Source organism: Ochlerotatus camptorhynchus, unplaced genomic scaffold (assembly GCF_037179485.1).
Source record: "Ochlerotatus camptorhynchus isolate MF236.1 unplaced genomic scaffold, CSIRO-AGI_Acam_v1.1 ptg000308l, whole genome shotgun sequence".
In the NCBI taxonomy this organism is placed as follows: domain Eukaryota; kingdom Metazoa; phylum Arthropoda; class Insecta; order Diptera; family Culicidae; genus Ochlerotatus; species Ochlerotatus camptorhynchus.
In genome coordinates, this window is record NW_027040796.1 from 1,266,407 (window position 1) to 1,279,805 (window position 13,399).

At 39.5% G+C, this 13,399-nt stretch overlaps 2 protein-coding genes across 3 annotated transcripts in view; one reads left to right on the top strand and one right to left on the bottom strand.

Annotated features, from left to right (window-relative positions):
• The window catches only part of LOC135707339 (uncharacterized), a 386,083-nt gene that overhangs the window by 252,395 nt on the left and 120,289 nt on the right, over positions 1-13,399 (top strand). The gene's annotated exons all lie outside the window — the stretch shown is intronic.
• LOC135707343 (matrix metalloproteinase-2-like) overlaps positions 1-13,399 on the bottom strand; it is a 961,657-nt gene that overhangs the window by 88,262 nt on the left and 859,996 nt on the right. The gene's annotated exons all lie outside the window — the stretch shown is intronic.

The window sequence follows — 13,399 nt, forward strand, 5'->3', positions numbered from 1 at the left end:
GTGTTGGGAATCGAAAATCCTTGACAGTGGTCATTGGCGTAGCTAATGGGGGTACCAAGGGGGTCAGCCCTCCAGAATTGTCTAGCCCCCCCCCCCCAGAATTTCTGGTGTTTTCAAGCAGGTTCGAGGCTTAAACAACGATTAATATAGTTGGACCACATACAACCCCTAGTAGCACGGTTGTCACATATCGGTTGTAGAAACTTCTTTATGACTAATTTTAGTCATAAACAAGTTGCTGCAACTTTTATTAACGGAAGTGTGCTACTCGGGACATGATCAGTACCCACTGATCATAATGAAAACATTAATTTCATAAATATTGTACATACCTAATCCTAATCAGAAGTCTTAAACTAAAGCTCAATCCTAAAACTAGTGAACTTATATATATGAATATCAATATGAATGAACATTAATCCTAAATCGATATTTTATCGCTTCAATGTGAAGGGATCAGTTGTTTGATCATTCGTATGCTCGTTTCCTTTCCGGTTTGTGTAGGCCGGTACGCTGGTAAGAACGGAAAGAAATAACTCAGAATCCTGGCAAATACAGAGCCCACGGCTCGATCACAACGATTGTTATGAATGTCTTTTATTTCCATTATTTCTGGATTTGAGAAATTATATTAAAGTCTACTACTAAAGGACCGAGGTAGCCATCGTTATAAAAAAAGAAGTGGCCACATATCGAGACACAGAATATCGAGATATGGAGAGTTGACTGAATATCGATATTTAATCGATTGTTTAATAAGACGTTTTCAGGGTCTACAAATTAGTCAAGAGTTCGGGTATTTTTCTTTAACTTCAGGGAGTTTTACGAACTTCAAAGACTTTTAAGAACTTCAGGGAACGTTATAGGAATTCAGTAAACTTAGTAGAAATTCTGGAAACTTCATACAGCTTAAGAAAAATTCGTAGCAACTCAGGGAACTTTAGAAAAAATCATAAAACTTTGTAGAAGTGGGAACTTTATTTATGTTTGAGAATCTTCGTAGAAATTTAGGGAACATTATTTAATTTCAGGGAACCTCATTATTGTTTGAGGACCTCCATATGATTTCAGGGCACTTTTTGGAAGCCTAATGAACTTGAAATAGTTCAGAGAATTACGTAAAATTTCGTATGCAGAATTTCGTGGAAAATCAACGAGAAACATAGAAGTGCAGCAAACTTTGTAGAAGTTTTACAAATTTTATAGCATTTTGAGGAGCTGCGTAAATCTTCATATAAGTACAGAGAATTTTGTAAAAGATCGTTCAGCTAACTTCTAAGAACTTCAGGGATCCTCGCTTCAGTTTACGGAACTTCGTAGCAAGCTCATTGATCTTTTTGGAAGTTTTGGAAACTTCGTTAAATTTCAACGAACTTTCCAGGGAACTTGAAGAAGTAGAAGTTGAGGAAATGTTTTAAAACTTAAGGAAGTTTTGAATTTGTTCATAAAACGTTGGATAAGTTACAGGATATTCTATCACGCATCCTCCTTAGAATGCAGGAAATATTTAAAAGATCTCCCGATGGACGAAGATGTTTGTAGAGTTATCTGGATATTTTTCAAGACTTCAGGTTGATCAAGATGTTGAAGATCTTCAACAGTTAGAAAACACAAATGACGTCTCTTAAATATTCTTCTCAGACTGCACGTTGATCAGGAAGTATTCATAAGTTCTGCAGCTAAGTGAAAATTTCAGTAAAGTGCATAAATTATTTCAGGACATAATCAACATCAAAAAGGAGTTTACAATTTAAAGTCAATGTCGTCATTTGCTTAGCTTTTCAGCTTGTCTTTTTTTTTGTCTAGGATCAAGGGGTAACTCACTTTGCCACTTTGTGTTTAACACCCCAAAAACACAGTTTGACACACTCCAAACCTTAACATAGTAAAGACCGACAGTGTCACCGTCAAAGCCAATAAACTACTATATGATACCAAGGGCCACAATTTGCAGCGTTGTGGAAGTCATGGTTGTCATTGTATGTTGCCGCTTGACGTTTTGACAGCTCATTCGACAAAGAAACACCCTAAAACACACAAGAAACACAGTCAGCACAGTCACAAGGTGACAGAGTGAGTTACCCCTTGTCTAAACTTGTCTGTTTGAAATTTAAAAAGCCAGAAGTATTTTTCAATTTGAATATAACTAAAAATAATCTTCACAAAGAATTAAATGTCTTCAAAATGTCTGCGAGTAAAAAATCATCACAGAATTTCGAACGTCTTCAAAATGAAGATATGTCGTCAAATCGGGTATCCCTGTACACAAATAACATTAACAATTTTGGGTTATTAAAATTTTTAAAATGTTCTAGCTCTTCAAATCGTCTTGGAACTCCGATAAAATGAACTATTTACACCACGACTACTTAAGACAAAGTCTCTAGTAACGAAACACGTCCAAGAAGATGCATTTAGCCTATAAGCATCATCGTTCTGGAATTTAGAACATAAAATCCACTTGTTCAACTATGACTGAGACAATGTCCTTAGCAGCGACATATATCTAAGCATGGTTATAAATCACATCCTTTACGATCGATTTCCATGGACTTAAAATGTGTTGAGTTCTTCAAATCATCTTGGAGTTCAGGTCAAGCTAATTATGCACAAGAATATTCATGAAGTGAACTCCACGACGATCTTGAGAAGCTAGAACATCTCCCACACAAAGAAATTGGGTCTAAATTGATGTAAATAAACTTCATGAATCACGTTTCGTTTTGCTAAGTGCTTCGTTCAAATCCTTGGTAATTTTATTGATCATATAACCTGAACTCATAAATGATTTAGAAGGGACTTGGAACATTTAAAAATTCCTTGTTTTTGTGTGTGTATTTTTTAATAAATTAAAATACAACAACGGAAATGCTCTTATCCGTATAATGAACGTGTAAATAATACATTGGTATCAAATGGGTTAAACCAAATTAACTTCTTTTACGTTGATTTAATAATACATTAAATTAACGTAAAAAGCTTTTATAGAAATCAATTCAATTATAATCTAGTTACAAAATGAGCACAATCTAACAAGTTTTGATTTAATTCCTTTCGATGAGAAATAATGTAAAATTTGGCTCCAAAATCCAACTTAATGATTAACAAAATTGTTAAGTCCGAGGCATAAAACAAAAAATCTTGGTAATTGCTTTATTTTGTTTTTTTTTTCAAATTTCAGAATTTTAACATTCAAAACACGGTATTTTAAAAGTCTGACGTAATTAAATTATAATCAGATTTTTAGAATTCTTTTTAATCTAATTATTTTCTTACTTTCATATCTCGAAGAATGTTTCACTCGCAAAATGCTTTAACTAAGTGAATACTAGGTAACAAGAGCAAAGTCTGAGATCAAATTGAAAACTATATTTGATGTTGTGATGTAGCTGACAGGCATGGAAAATCATTTGCATTCATTGCGTGCATTCATTTACATTCATTTGCCTCTATCTTTTTTCTTCAGCAGCATTCCGCAAAATGATGCATAGAACTTTTGTAGGTTTTGTTATTAACTACAACTTTTGTTAACAAGTCAAATCCGTATCTCTTATGCATGACGAAGCAGGGCGGACAGAAGCCACTACTATTTTTCAGTGAATGTATTTTACATTCACTGAAAAACAGTAGCAAGTTCTTCCCGCTCTAGTTCGTGATGCATAAGAGATACAGATTTATGTTATGAGCAAAACTTGTAGCTAATGACAAAACCTACAAAAGCTCTATAGGGGAATTTACGTATTCTCGTCAATCTAAGCAGCTTCCGCACTTCTATTAGCATTTTCTCAGTGTCACGCACACATATGATGTGTCTGTTTGTTTACATTTATCTGCTGCTAGCTATTCTATCCATTCCAATCAACAAAACTGTCCAAAACGGTTTGAAAACGTTTTTAAGGCGCTACAAACTTCTCAGGTGAGTGTGACTATTGTCGGCAGCCTCTTTTACTTCGGCAGCCTTTCCGTTTAAACCGCGTGTAAACCAGCTGTTCTATTATCGGCAACTCGAAATCAGCCGTATTTTGATGTGCTTATGTTTCTTTTGCAGAAACACCTGGTATAACAGGTTTGCTCAGTCGTAAAAATGCATTAGGATTGAAGCTGAAAAACTAAGGAATCGTTTAAATACATTCAGCGAAGTGTTTTAGTGAGAAAATACATCTAAATTAACGTTTAAATTGTGGTTGCCAAAAACAGTCGATGGCTGCCGAAGCCATCATTTACCCTATATCATTTTGCGGAATGCTGTTGATTAAAAAAGTTAGAGGCAAATGAATGTAAATGAATGTATGAAATGAATGCAAATGATTTTCCATGCCTTGGCTGATAATGATTACTCAGGTTGCTGTCGTTTTGGTCGTTAAAACGGTTAAATATCAAAATCCTGTGACATCACATTAAAAACTAATTCTGCTATCAGAATTAGAAAACTCAAAAGACTCAGTAGACGTAATAAGTAACTAAAAATTAAATGTCCAGATTAACGGACCTTCCTGAATTCAGAGAATTATGGTATCTTTCATGGTTCCTATGTCTGAGATTTATCTGATGATCAAATATTCAAGATTTCAAAATTAAACCTTGTTACAAAATTCTTGGAATTATCTAGCACTGATTTAGGGCGAATTTTCTAAAAAAATAGCTACAAAAAGCTTGAACAAACGATCATTGTTTGTTCAAAAACACTTAAAAATAGTAAATGCACTAAATAGTAATCGAGATCCCAAAAATGACATAAATGTTAAATCCAATTTAGTGTTTCACCATTAAAATAATAGCAAGCCACACCATAATGGTTCACATGTAAATGTACCCAACAAGAAAATAATATAACAGGTTGCACCGTTTGTTGGATATCATTTTTACGTGTTTTATCTAACCATAGTTTAACAAAACAAAACAAAAATGCAACAGGCCCCCTTTAGGCCCCCTCCAGTAAAGTTTTCTAGCTACGCCAATGACAGTGGTTTGTTTACACTTCTATAGAGAACAACTGGTGTTGTCAAAGTAGTCGATCGTGTTCAGAAAGAATGTCAAATGGATTTCGAAAGAAGAAAAAATATTGCACACAAACACTTGGAAAATCCGGAGTGTTTCGGTTCCAAGCTGGCTAAAGTGCTGAAGATGCTGAAAACAACAGTTTGTCGAGTGCTCAAAACCTACAAGAAACCATGAGCGTGGAAAGGAATCAGCGGACCTACAATTTCGATCCGAGATATGGCCAGAAGGTACAACGCCAACTTTCAAACGGTGCGGAACATCCTTGCCAGGGAAGGATACAAGTCGTACAAAGCCAGTAAACATCCGAACCGGCACATGAAGCAGCCAAAAAGCGTGCAAGGCTCTTGTACCAACGTATTTTGACGAAACACAAGGGCATCACTTTGATCGATGACGAAACATACGTCAAACTCGATTTTAAGCAGCTTCCCGGTGACAGCGTTGCCATAAATACCGATTTATCGGTATTTATACCGATTTCCAAACTACATACCGATTTACAGATAAGGTTCCTCAGAATACCGATTTTTCAAATTTTATACCGATTTATACCGTTTTTTTTTTAAATAATCAAAACTATTATTGCCTGCCCGCGCTCGAATTTTGGAGAAAAATTTTGTGAGTATCTTTTTGAATACCTCATATTTTTTGAGCCTTCAAAATTTAAAAAAAAAACATCTCTAAAGATGCCATATGCTTGATACTCTTTCGACTAATATCTGCATTTCCTCACCGTTTTTGGCTACCCATCAATCGAGGAATATTCAATGGCTCTTTTTGGTAATTCCTAGGCAATCGAGAAATATTTTTTAAACATTATTTAACATCCGCAAGTTCTTATTCATTTTCTTGAAGTTTTGTCCAACTTTCCCTGGAATTTTCTTCCACCTTACTTTGGAAGCTTCTTTAACCTTCGCTCGGATGATTCTTTCATCTTCTCCCACCAGTTTTTTTTTTAATTTTCCCGGAGCTTCAAGGATGCTATCAAATTTTTTATTGCGGATCCACACTAGCTGCAGGCACATTCAAGAAGTTCTGAAACTTCAGAAAAGTCCAGACTTTTGTGTAAGTTTCGATAAATTAAAGACAGTTTCATTAACTTCTGTGTTTTATTTTTAAAAAAACCCGGAAATTTCAGAAAAGTCCAGCGAACTCCAATGAACTTAAGGAAACAATATAAATATTTTGGAAACTTCACAAGTCCGAAGAACTTCAGGGAAATTTAATGGTTTTCAGGAACTTTAGTGAAGCTCAGAGAACATCAGGACAGATCAATTAATTTCAATGAAATTGCTGGAATTATAAAGGAGTTCCGAGAAACTCAGGCAATTTCCGAAAACTTCAGCAATGTTCATGCAAATTTAGGAAACGTAAGGGAAGTTACATGAAAATTACATCATTGTGAGTACATTTTATGGGAAGTTCTATGCTTTTTAATGGCAGTGTCGATAACTTTTAAAAATTATGAAATCGAGAAGATCAGAGAACTTTAATGCTGATGTTACAATAAATTCAAGAAAATTGTGAGAGCGCTTAAGAGATTTCGTAATCTTCAAGAAAGTCCAGAGACCTTCTAAGATGATTAGAGATATTCCGGTAGTCTTAATATAATCAGGGAAGTTCCTAGCGCTTCGAGGATGCCTAGAGAACTCCAAAACAGTCCCTAATTTCAGGAAATTACAAGAACTTTTAAGGAATTTCGAGAATTATGGAATATTTCATTCCAGCATTTCAGGAATGTTCCGAAAACTTCAGAGGAAAATTTCGGATCTTCAGGGATGTTTTATGAATATCAGGAAAATTTTCATCCCCCAGGAATCTCTTTCATTCGGAATTATGTACTTGTTTCTTTTGACTGTCCACTCTGGCTTCCGACTTTCTTCAGATGTTTCTTCCAATCTACTTCAGAAAGTTTCTGACAGTGTCTCCAGGAAGTTTCTTTCGTCTTCTCCAGGAAGTTCAATTAATTCTCCCAGAAATTTCTTTCGTCTTCTTCTGGAAGTTTGACCATAAGCCAAAGGTTTTTTTGCTCGACTTCTAATGGAAGGTTTTTCCGAGCTTCTTCTGGCTTTTCCTGGAAATGGCTACTTCTGGAAATGTACTTCCGGTTTCCGAAACTTTTCTGGCTTCCTTCGCCACAAGCTTCTCAATTCGTGTCTTGGAAGTTTCCTGGAGCTTTTCCATGGCGCTTTTCCAGCTTTTCTCGAACTTCATCCAGGAGAACTTCTTGCGTCTTTTTCTGGATGTTTTTTCAGCTCCATTCAGAATCTAATTCAAACATTCCCCGGAGTTTTTTTTTCCGGAATATTCCGATCATAGTTCAAAAGCTAAAATTTTGCTTTGATTAACGGCTTGCTCAGTCTTAAAACACTGCGACGACTACGATGTAATCTGCCCTAAAAAGCCTGAATTTATATAAATTCAGACTTTTTAATCTGCCCGACATTTCGGCCATAGGTTGTGGCTTTTTTCAAGGGAAAATATTGTTTGTCGTTATTGTCAATAGTTTAATCGCTGTTGTGGCTGATTTACCATATTTTGGTTTCATTTAATGATACTTAATTGAAATAAAAAACACTACTTGGTCACAATTTTGATTACCAATTGAGGACGATAATTAAAAAAAAAAATAAAAAATTAAAAAATAAAGCGTGTTTCAAGACTGAGAAAGCCGTAAAACAAAGCAATTCCCCTTAAATCCCAGTCGTCACAATTGTTAATTATTTTGCTTTGAAAAACGGAAATAATATAAAATTAAATAAATAGTAAATACCGATAAATACCAATTATTTAATACCTTTGATACCGATAAGCTTTCAAACTATCTGGCAACGCTGCCCGGTCAAAGATTTCCATCGCGACTGGACGTGGGAAGATTCAAGTTCGTGTTTGCCGACAAGTTCGCCCAGAAGGCCATGATTTTGAAAGTGATTTGCAGTTGTGGCTTGAAAACGGAACCATTCTTCACATCCTCGACGATGATATCCCAAGTTTACATCGAATAATGCCTGAAAAAGCGTGTATTGTCGTTCATCCGCAAGCATAGGGGCAAACTCATTTTTTGGCCCGATTTGGCCAGCTGCCACTACTCCAAGGTGGTTCAGGAGTGGTATGCTGCAAACAAGATCGATTTTGGGGGGAGAGAGGGCAACAACCCGCGCTATACGTCTCTTTTTTAAACGGGTTTGAAGAAAAAATCGAATATTTCTGTCAAACATGACTTTTAAAACTGTTCACCTTTCGTTAGATTTGAGTCATAAATTGTTGAGAGATTGTTTGAAATCTAATACTGCTTCTTGATTCTAAACTCGTTCTACGAGTTTAAATTCCATCCTAACGCATTGAAACGCGTTTTTCTTCGTCCTACGAGATTTTCTTCGTCCTACGGATAAACGAAGAAAAAGGAGAGTCCCTAGGAGCGCTTCTTTTGTTTTGATGAGCGCTAACAGGATTTATGTTGTAGCTAATGAACTAAAGCATCGGAACAAACCTATTATTGAATTGTAAACGGTGAATTCATTGATATGATCAAGGGGTGAGACAGCTTTATTCGGAGTTCCGTTTTTGTTGCGAGTAGCTCGCGAATTCCTCAATGTACCTCAAAATTAAATCGACGCTCATCGATTTACTGTCTGATAACTCCACGTAAGTCTTGTTTGTAAACAAAATAAAATTCTCGCGTCACTTTTCAATAGGCCCTTTCTGCATTGATCGGTTCTCTTCATCGACTTTCTCTTTGGATCGTCACGTTAAGATATTTCCGGATATTTTGGACACCCAGACCGATGGAAGACGCGACAATCTAGCATCTAATACGACAGGAAATGTTTTTTGCAGCCGAGTTATTTACGAAAGAGAGAGTCGATGAAGAGAATTGAGGATTGAGAGAATGTAGATTGGTCTATTTGAATTCGGTGTAGGTAACCTGAATGACAGGGCGAGAGCGGGATGGTTAGTATGTAGACTGATCAGTGGCCGGTAATACAAAATCATTTGCCAGGACAAAATCTAGCAAACGTCCGTTTCGGTTGGGAAAAGTGTTTACTTGACTTAACCCGTGTAAGTTAAATCCGTCCACGGTCTCAACCATCGGTCTTCGGTTTTTCTTTACGTCTTGAACTTTTCATGCGTAGTTAATGTTTTTCGAGATAATAATTACTCGTTAAGTGTTTTTTTCGTGCATCGAAGGGTTATCCGTTCACTACCGGTGATACCAAAGTGTTTCGTGTATTTGTTTTCACGGTGTCTACTGTTTTGTGAAATCGGCATAGTGGTTATATATTGCCATTGTTTACCCACTCACGCTCGCGTTTGTCATTCAATACGCCATCTATCAACAAATATTGGAAGCTTACTGGAAGCTTAGTAAAAGGACATTGCCTACATTTTGGCGCATCTCATCTACCGTCATATTGCGGAGAGTTGGAACACTTCGATTTTTGCCTGTGCTGGACGTTTCCATCACCACAACAAAATGGAAACATGTCAAGTTTGCCCGAAGCTCTTAAGCACGGGTAAGGTAATCACGTGTAGTGGAACGTGTGGTACAGCATATCAACAAACTTGCATTGGCTTAACTAAGCTTCAATTCGCATCCTGGTCTGCAGGAGTTGGGCTGTATTGGTTCTGCAATTCCTGTCGCCTAAATTTTGAACCTGCCGTCTACGACCGTGAAAAAACAATTATGAAAGCTCTGCGAGAGCTGTTGATTCGAACGGATTCAATGGATACTCGGCTTGGAGTCTATGGTGAAAATCTCCGCAGAATCAACAAGACTATTTACGGGACACCTCATCAAACAGTGCAAACTCATCAATCGACATTTCTGCACGACCTGGATCAGCTTACCCTTGACGACACTGCTAAAGATCCCATCAACCGGTCAAGGTCCTGCGAAGAAACGTTATTTTTCGAGGTACTCGACGAAATCAACTGTACCATTGCTAAATCAGCTGAAAAATTCGTGATCGGATCCAACAAACGTGTGAACATACTTCCGAGCAAGCCGTCCACCACACCAGCAGCTGACAAAAACAACAACAACGCGCCACGTATCAATGGTCCGACACCATCCGCTCAAACTCAGCAATCAAATTCTCACACTGCTGCTGCCATCAGTTCGGATCCCAGTAACACTGACTCTCGCGTTGAAGATAACAGGTCTCACATCGATTCTGCTACTGAAGCTGGCGGCAACACCAGACCGTACCTGAGGGTTGCAACGAAAGATCAGACTGACAACGATATGCTATCCTTCTACGTGACCCCCTTCGCACCGGACCAGAATCAGAACGAGTTGTTACAACATGTTCACAGTGTTCACTCGGCTGTCGACAAAAGCAGACCACTCTCGATGTGTGCTACGCGATCGTCTGTTTTCTCGGCAGCAACCATTGTGTGGTCCTCCTCATTGTTCTTCATCAGCAGTTCTTTCGGTCGATGCGTCGTCGACTTTGGAAAGCAACCGTTTCGTGATGAGTGTGTGAGTGCTGACCACGTTTTGCGTCCATTGCTGCAATGGACGCGCTCTGACCCTCGTTGGCGTACAACAATTTGCCATACAATGAAACTACTGGAAGCGGCTCCAGTTCTGATGGAGGAGGCTGACCACGTTTTGCGTCCATTGCTGCAATGGACGCGCTCTGACCCTCGTTGGCGTACAACAATTTGCCATACAATGAAACTACTGGAAGCGGCTCCAGTTCTGATGGAGGAGGCTTTTTGGATAGCGGAAGATAAAGTGTTTATTGTGTTGTACCTTTTGACTATATTTTTAAGATGTATTGTATAGTGACCAATAATCCTCGGCTCTGTAAAGTTAATTCGGTTGAGCCTTATCAAATAAATTAATAAACAAAAAAAAAAAAACATGTTCACGACATCACCAATGTTGATCTGACTCAAGTGAAAGTCACCAAACTAGTCCCACGCGAAAAGAGTCTGGATGATCTTACATTCGTCTCTTTCAAAGTGACCGTACCCAAAAAGGCATCGGAGGTGGTTGGTGATCCGTGGTATTGGCCTGAAGGGATAACTGTCCGCTTGTTCGAACCTAACCAAAAAAACGGACCCGCAACGCATCATCAAAGATCTTCATAAATCGTCTCTCTTTCTTCCCAGGACTCACCGTATCAGGCACTAAGGAAGTTCCCAATCCATCTGTCACAGTCGGGCTGCATCCTGAGCTCAACTACCAACATCGAAGTCGTCCTGGCCCTGTGTTCAGTTCTGGAGTTGGGGACTTCCAAACTGCCCTTTCAGGTAAGTATCTTTCTGATCATGTTTCATCTGACGAGAGCAATTTTCCTTCGGTAATGCCTGTCGCTTTTAGCTGTTCAACCTCAACCTCTTACGAACCGGTCACCCATGACGGATGCAATACTGAAGCTATTGTCGTAATCACTCTTGTATGAAGGGACGGATACCATCAGTGTTCATCGAGCCACCGGGATGCATGCCTGCAAGCTTCATGGAAGCCCAAAAACCCCTCGTCACAGTCGAGCCATTGCGGCCAGCGCCCTGCAGACATCCCGGTCCTGTGTACGAGTGTGGAGAAGGGGTCTTCCAAACCGTCCTCGCAGGCAAGTATTCGCACAACGAGAACAATTTGCCTCCGGTAACGTCTTCCATTTCTAGCGGTTCAACGTCAACCCCATTCGATGCAGCCGCTCAGTGGTGTCACACGGAAGCCAATCAACGTAAACGTGCCCAATCAGCGACATCTATTTCATCAGTGTTCGTCGAGTCACCGGGATGCATGCCTGCAAGCTTCATGGAAGCCCCAAAACCCCTCGTCACAGTCGAGCCATTGCGGCCAGTGCCCTGCAGACATCCCGGTCCTGTGTATGAGTGCGGGGAAGGGGTCTTCCAAGCCGCCATCGCAGGCAAGTATGCACACGTTTCAAACAGTTTACTTCCCGTGACATTGCATTGGTCGATTCCAGTTGCCGCTTGTCAACGAATGTGGGCTTATCTGCCAACCAACGCACCACGGAAGCTCTCGGATCTACCTCACCAGTGAAGAGCCGTTCGAATGGCGTGTCATCTGACCGGTTGTTGTCGGTATACTATCAGAACGTTACAGGCTTGCGTACCAAAATCTCCCGTCTTCGCTTGCTTTTATCGAGCTGTGATTACGATGTTCTCGTGTTCACTGAAACTTGGCTCAGGTCTGATATCGACAGCGCAGAAATTTCGTCCGAGTATACCATATTTCGATGCGACCGTAGCACATCGACCAGTATTCACTCACGGGGAGGCGGAGTGCTGATCGCGGTCAAAAGGCATATAGTCTGTGAACCTGCTTCGCCGATAAATTGTGAGCAACTCGAACAAGTTTCAGTTCGTGTGAAATCTGGACGCCGCTCGCTCTACATTATTGCCATTTATCTTCCTCCCAATTCGTCCCTCGACCTGTATTACGGTCATGTAAACGCAGTGCAGCTAATTTCGGAAAACTCGTCAACAGCTGATGTGATTCTGACACTAGGAGACTACAATCTTCCAAGTTTACGGTGGCAATCAGACGATGACGTGAACGGCTTTATCCCGTCAAACGTTTCCTCAGAAATAGAACGTTGCCTCACAGAAAATATGTTTGCCTCTGGTTTTCGTCAGGTCAACGATATCAAAACGTTATATTGTTCGTTAGTGCGAAGTATCCTGGAGTATGCTGCTCCTGACACCATTCTACGCGACGCAGATCTTAGCAATTGAGCGTGTGCAGAGGAAATTCATACGATTCGCTCTACGCCAGCTTCCCTGGAATGACCCAGTAAATCTTCCTTCTTACCCCGACCGATGCCGATTGATCAACTAAGAAAGTCTGTCATCGAGGCGAATTAAAATGCAGCGTATGTTCGTGTTTGATGTCATCACAGGAGGTATTGACTGTCCTGCACTTCTTGAGCAGATGCCGATCAACATTCCTCCACGTCGCTTCCGAAGTTCACCTCTACTGGCAATTCCGTACCACAGGACGAACTATGGGCATCACAATCCACTTGATTCGTGTCTCCGGGCTTTTAATGAAGTTGATGACAAATTCGATTTTAACATGTCCAAAACTGTATTTTCACATTATGAATTAAGTCTAGAAAATAGTATTAAGTAGTTCAGTCTGTGCGACTTAGTCGAAGGCGGTGATCGTAAATAAATAAATAAAAGAGTACAGCAATCCACCGGCATATGCAATAGCAGTGGGTCAATGAATGGTGTGCCGCTGTCGGTAAAGCGCCACTGTAAACCAGCTTGGTTGTAGTCGCCAAATAGTAGTGCGGGAGAGCGGGGACTCAATCGAGGCCTAACGATGATGCTCACGGATGATCATGCAGTCGGAAGGTAGACGCCAATACTGAGAATGTTTTGTGGAAATTCCACGACAATCCAGAGCTGTTCC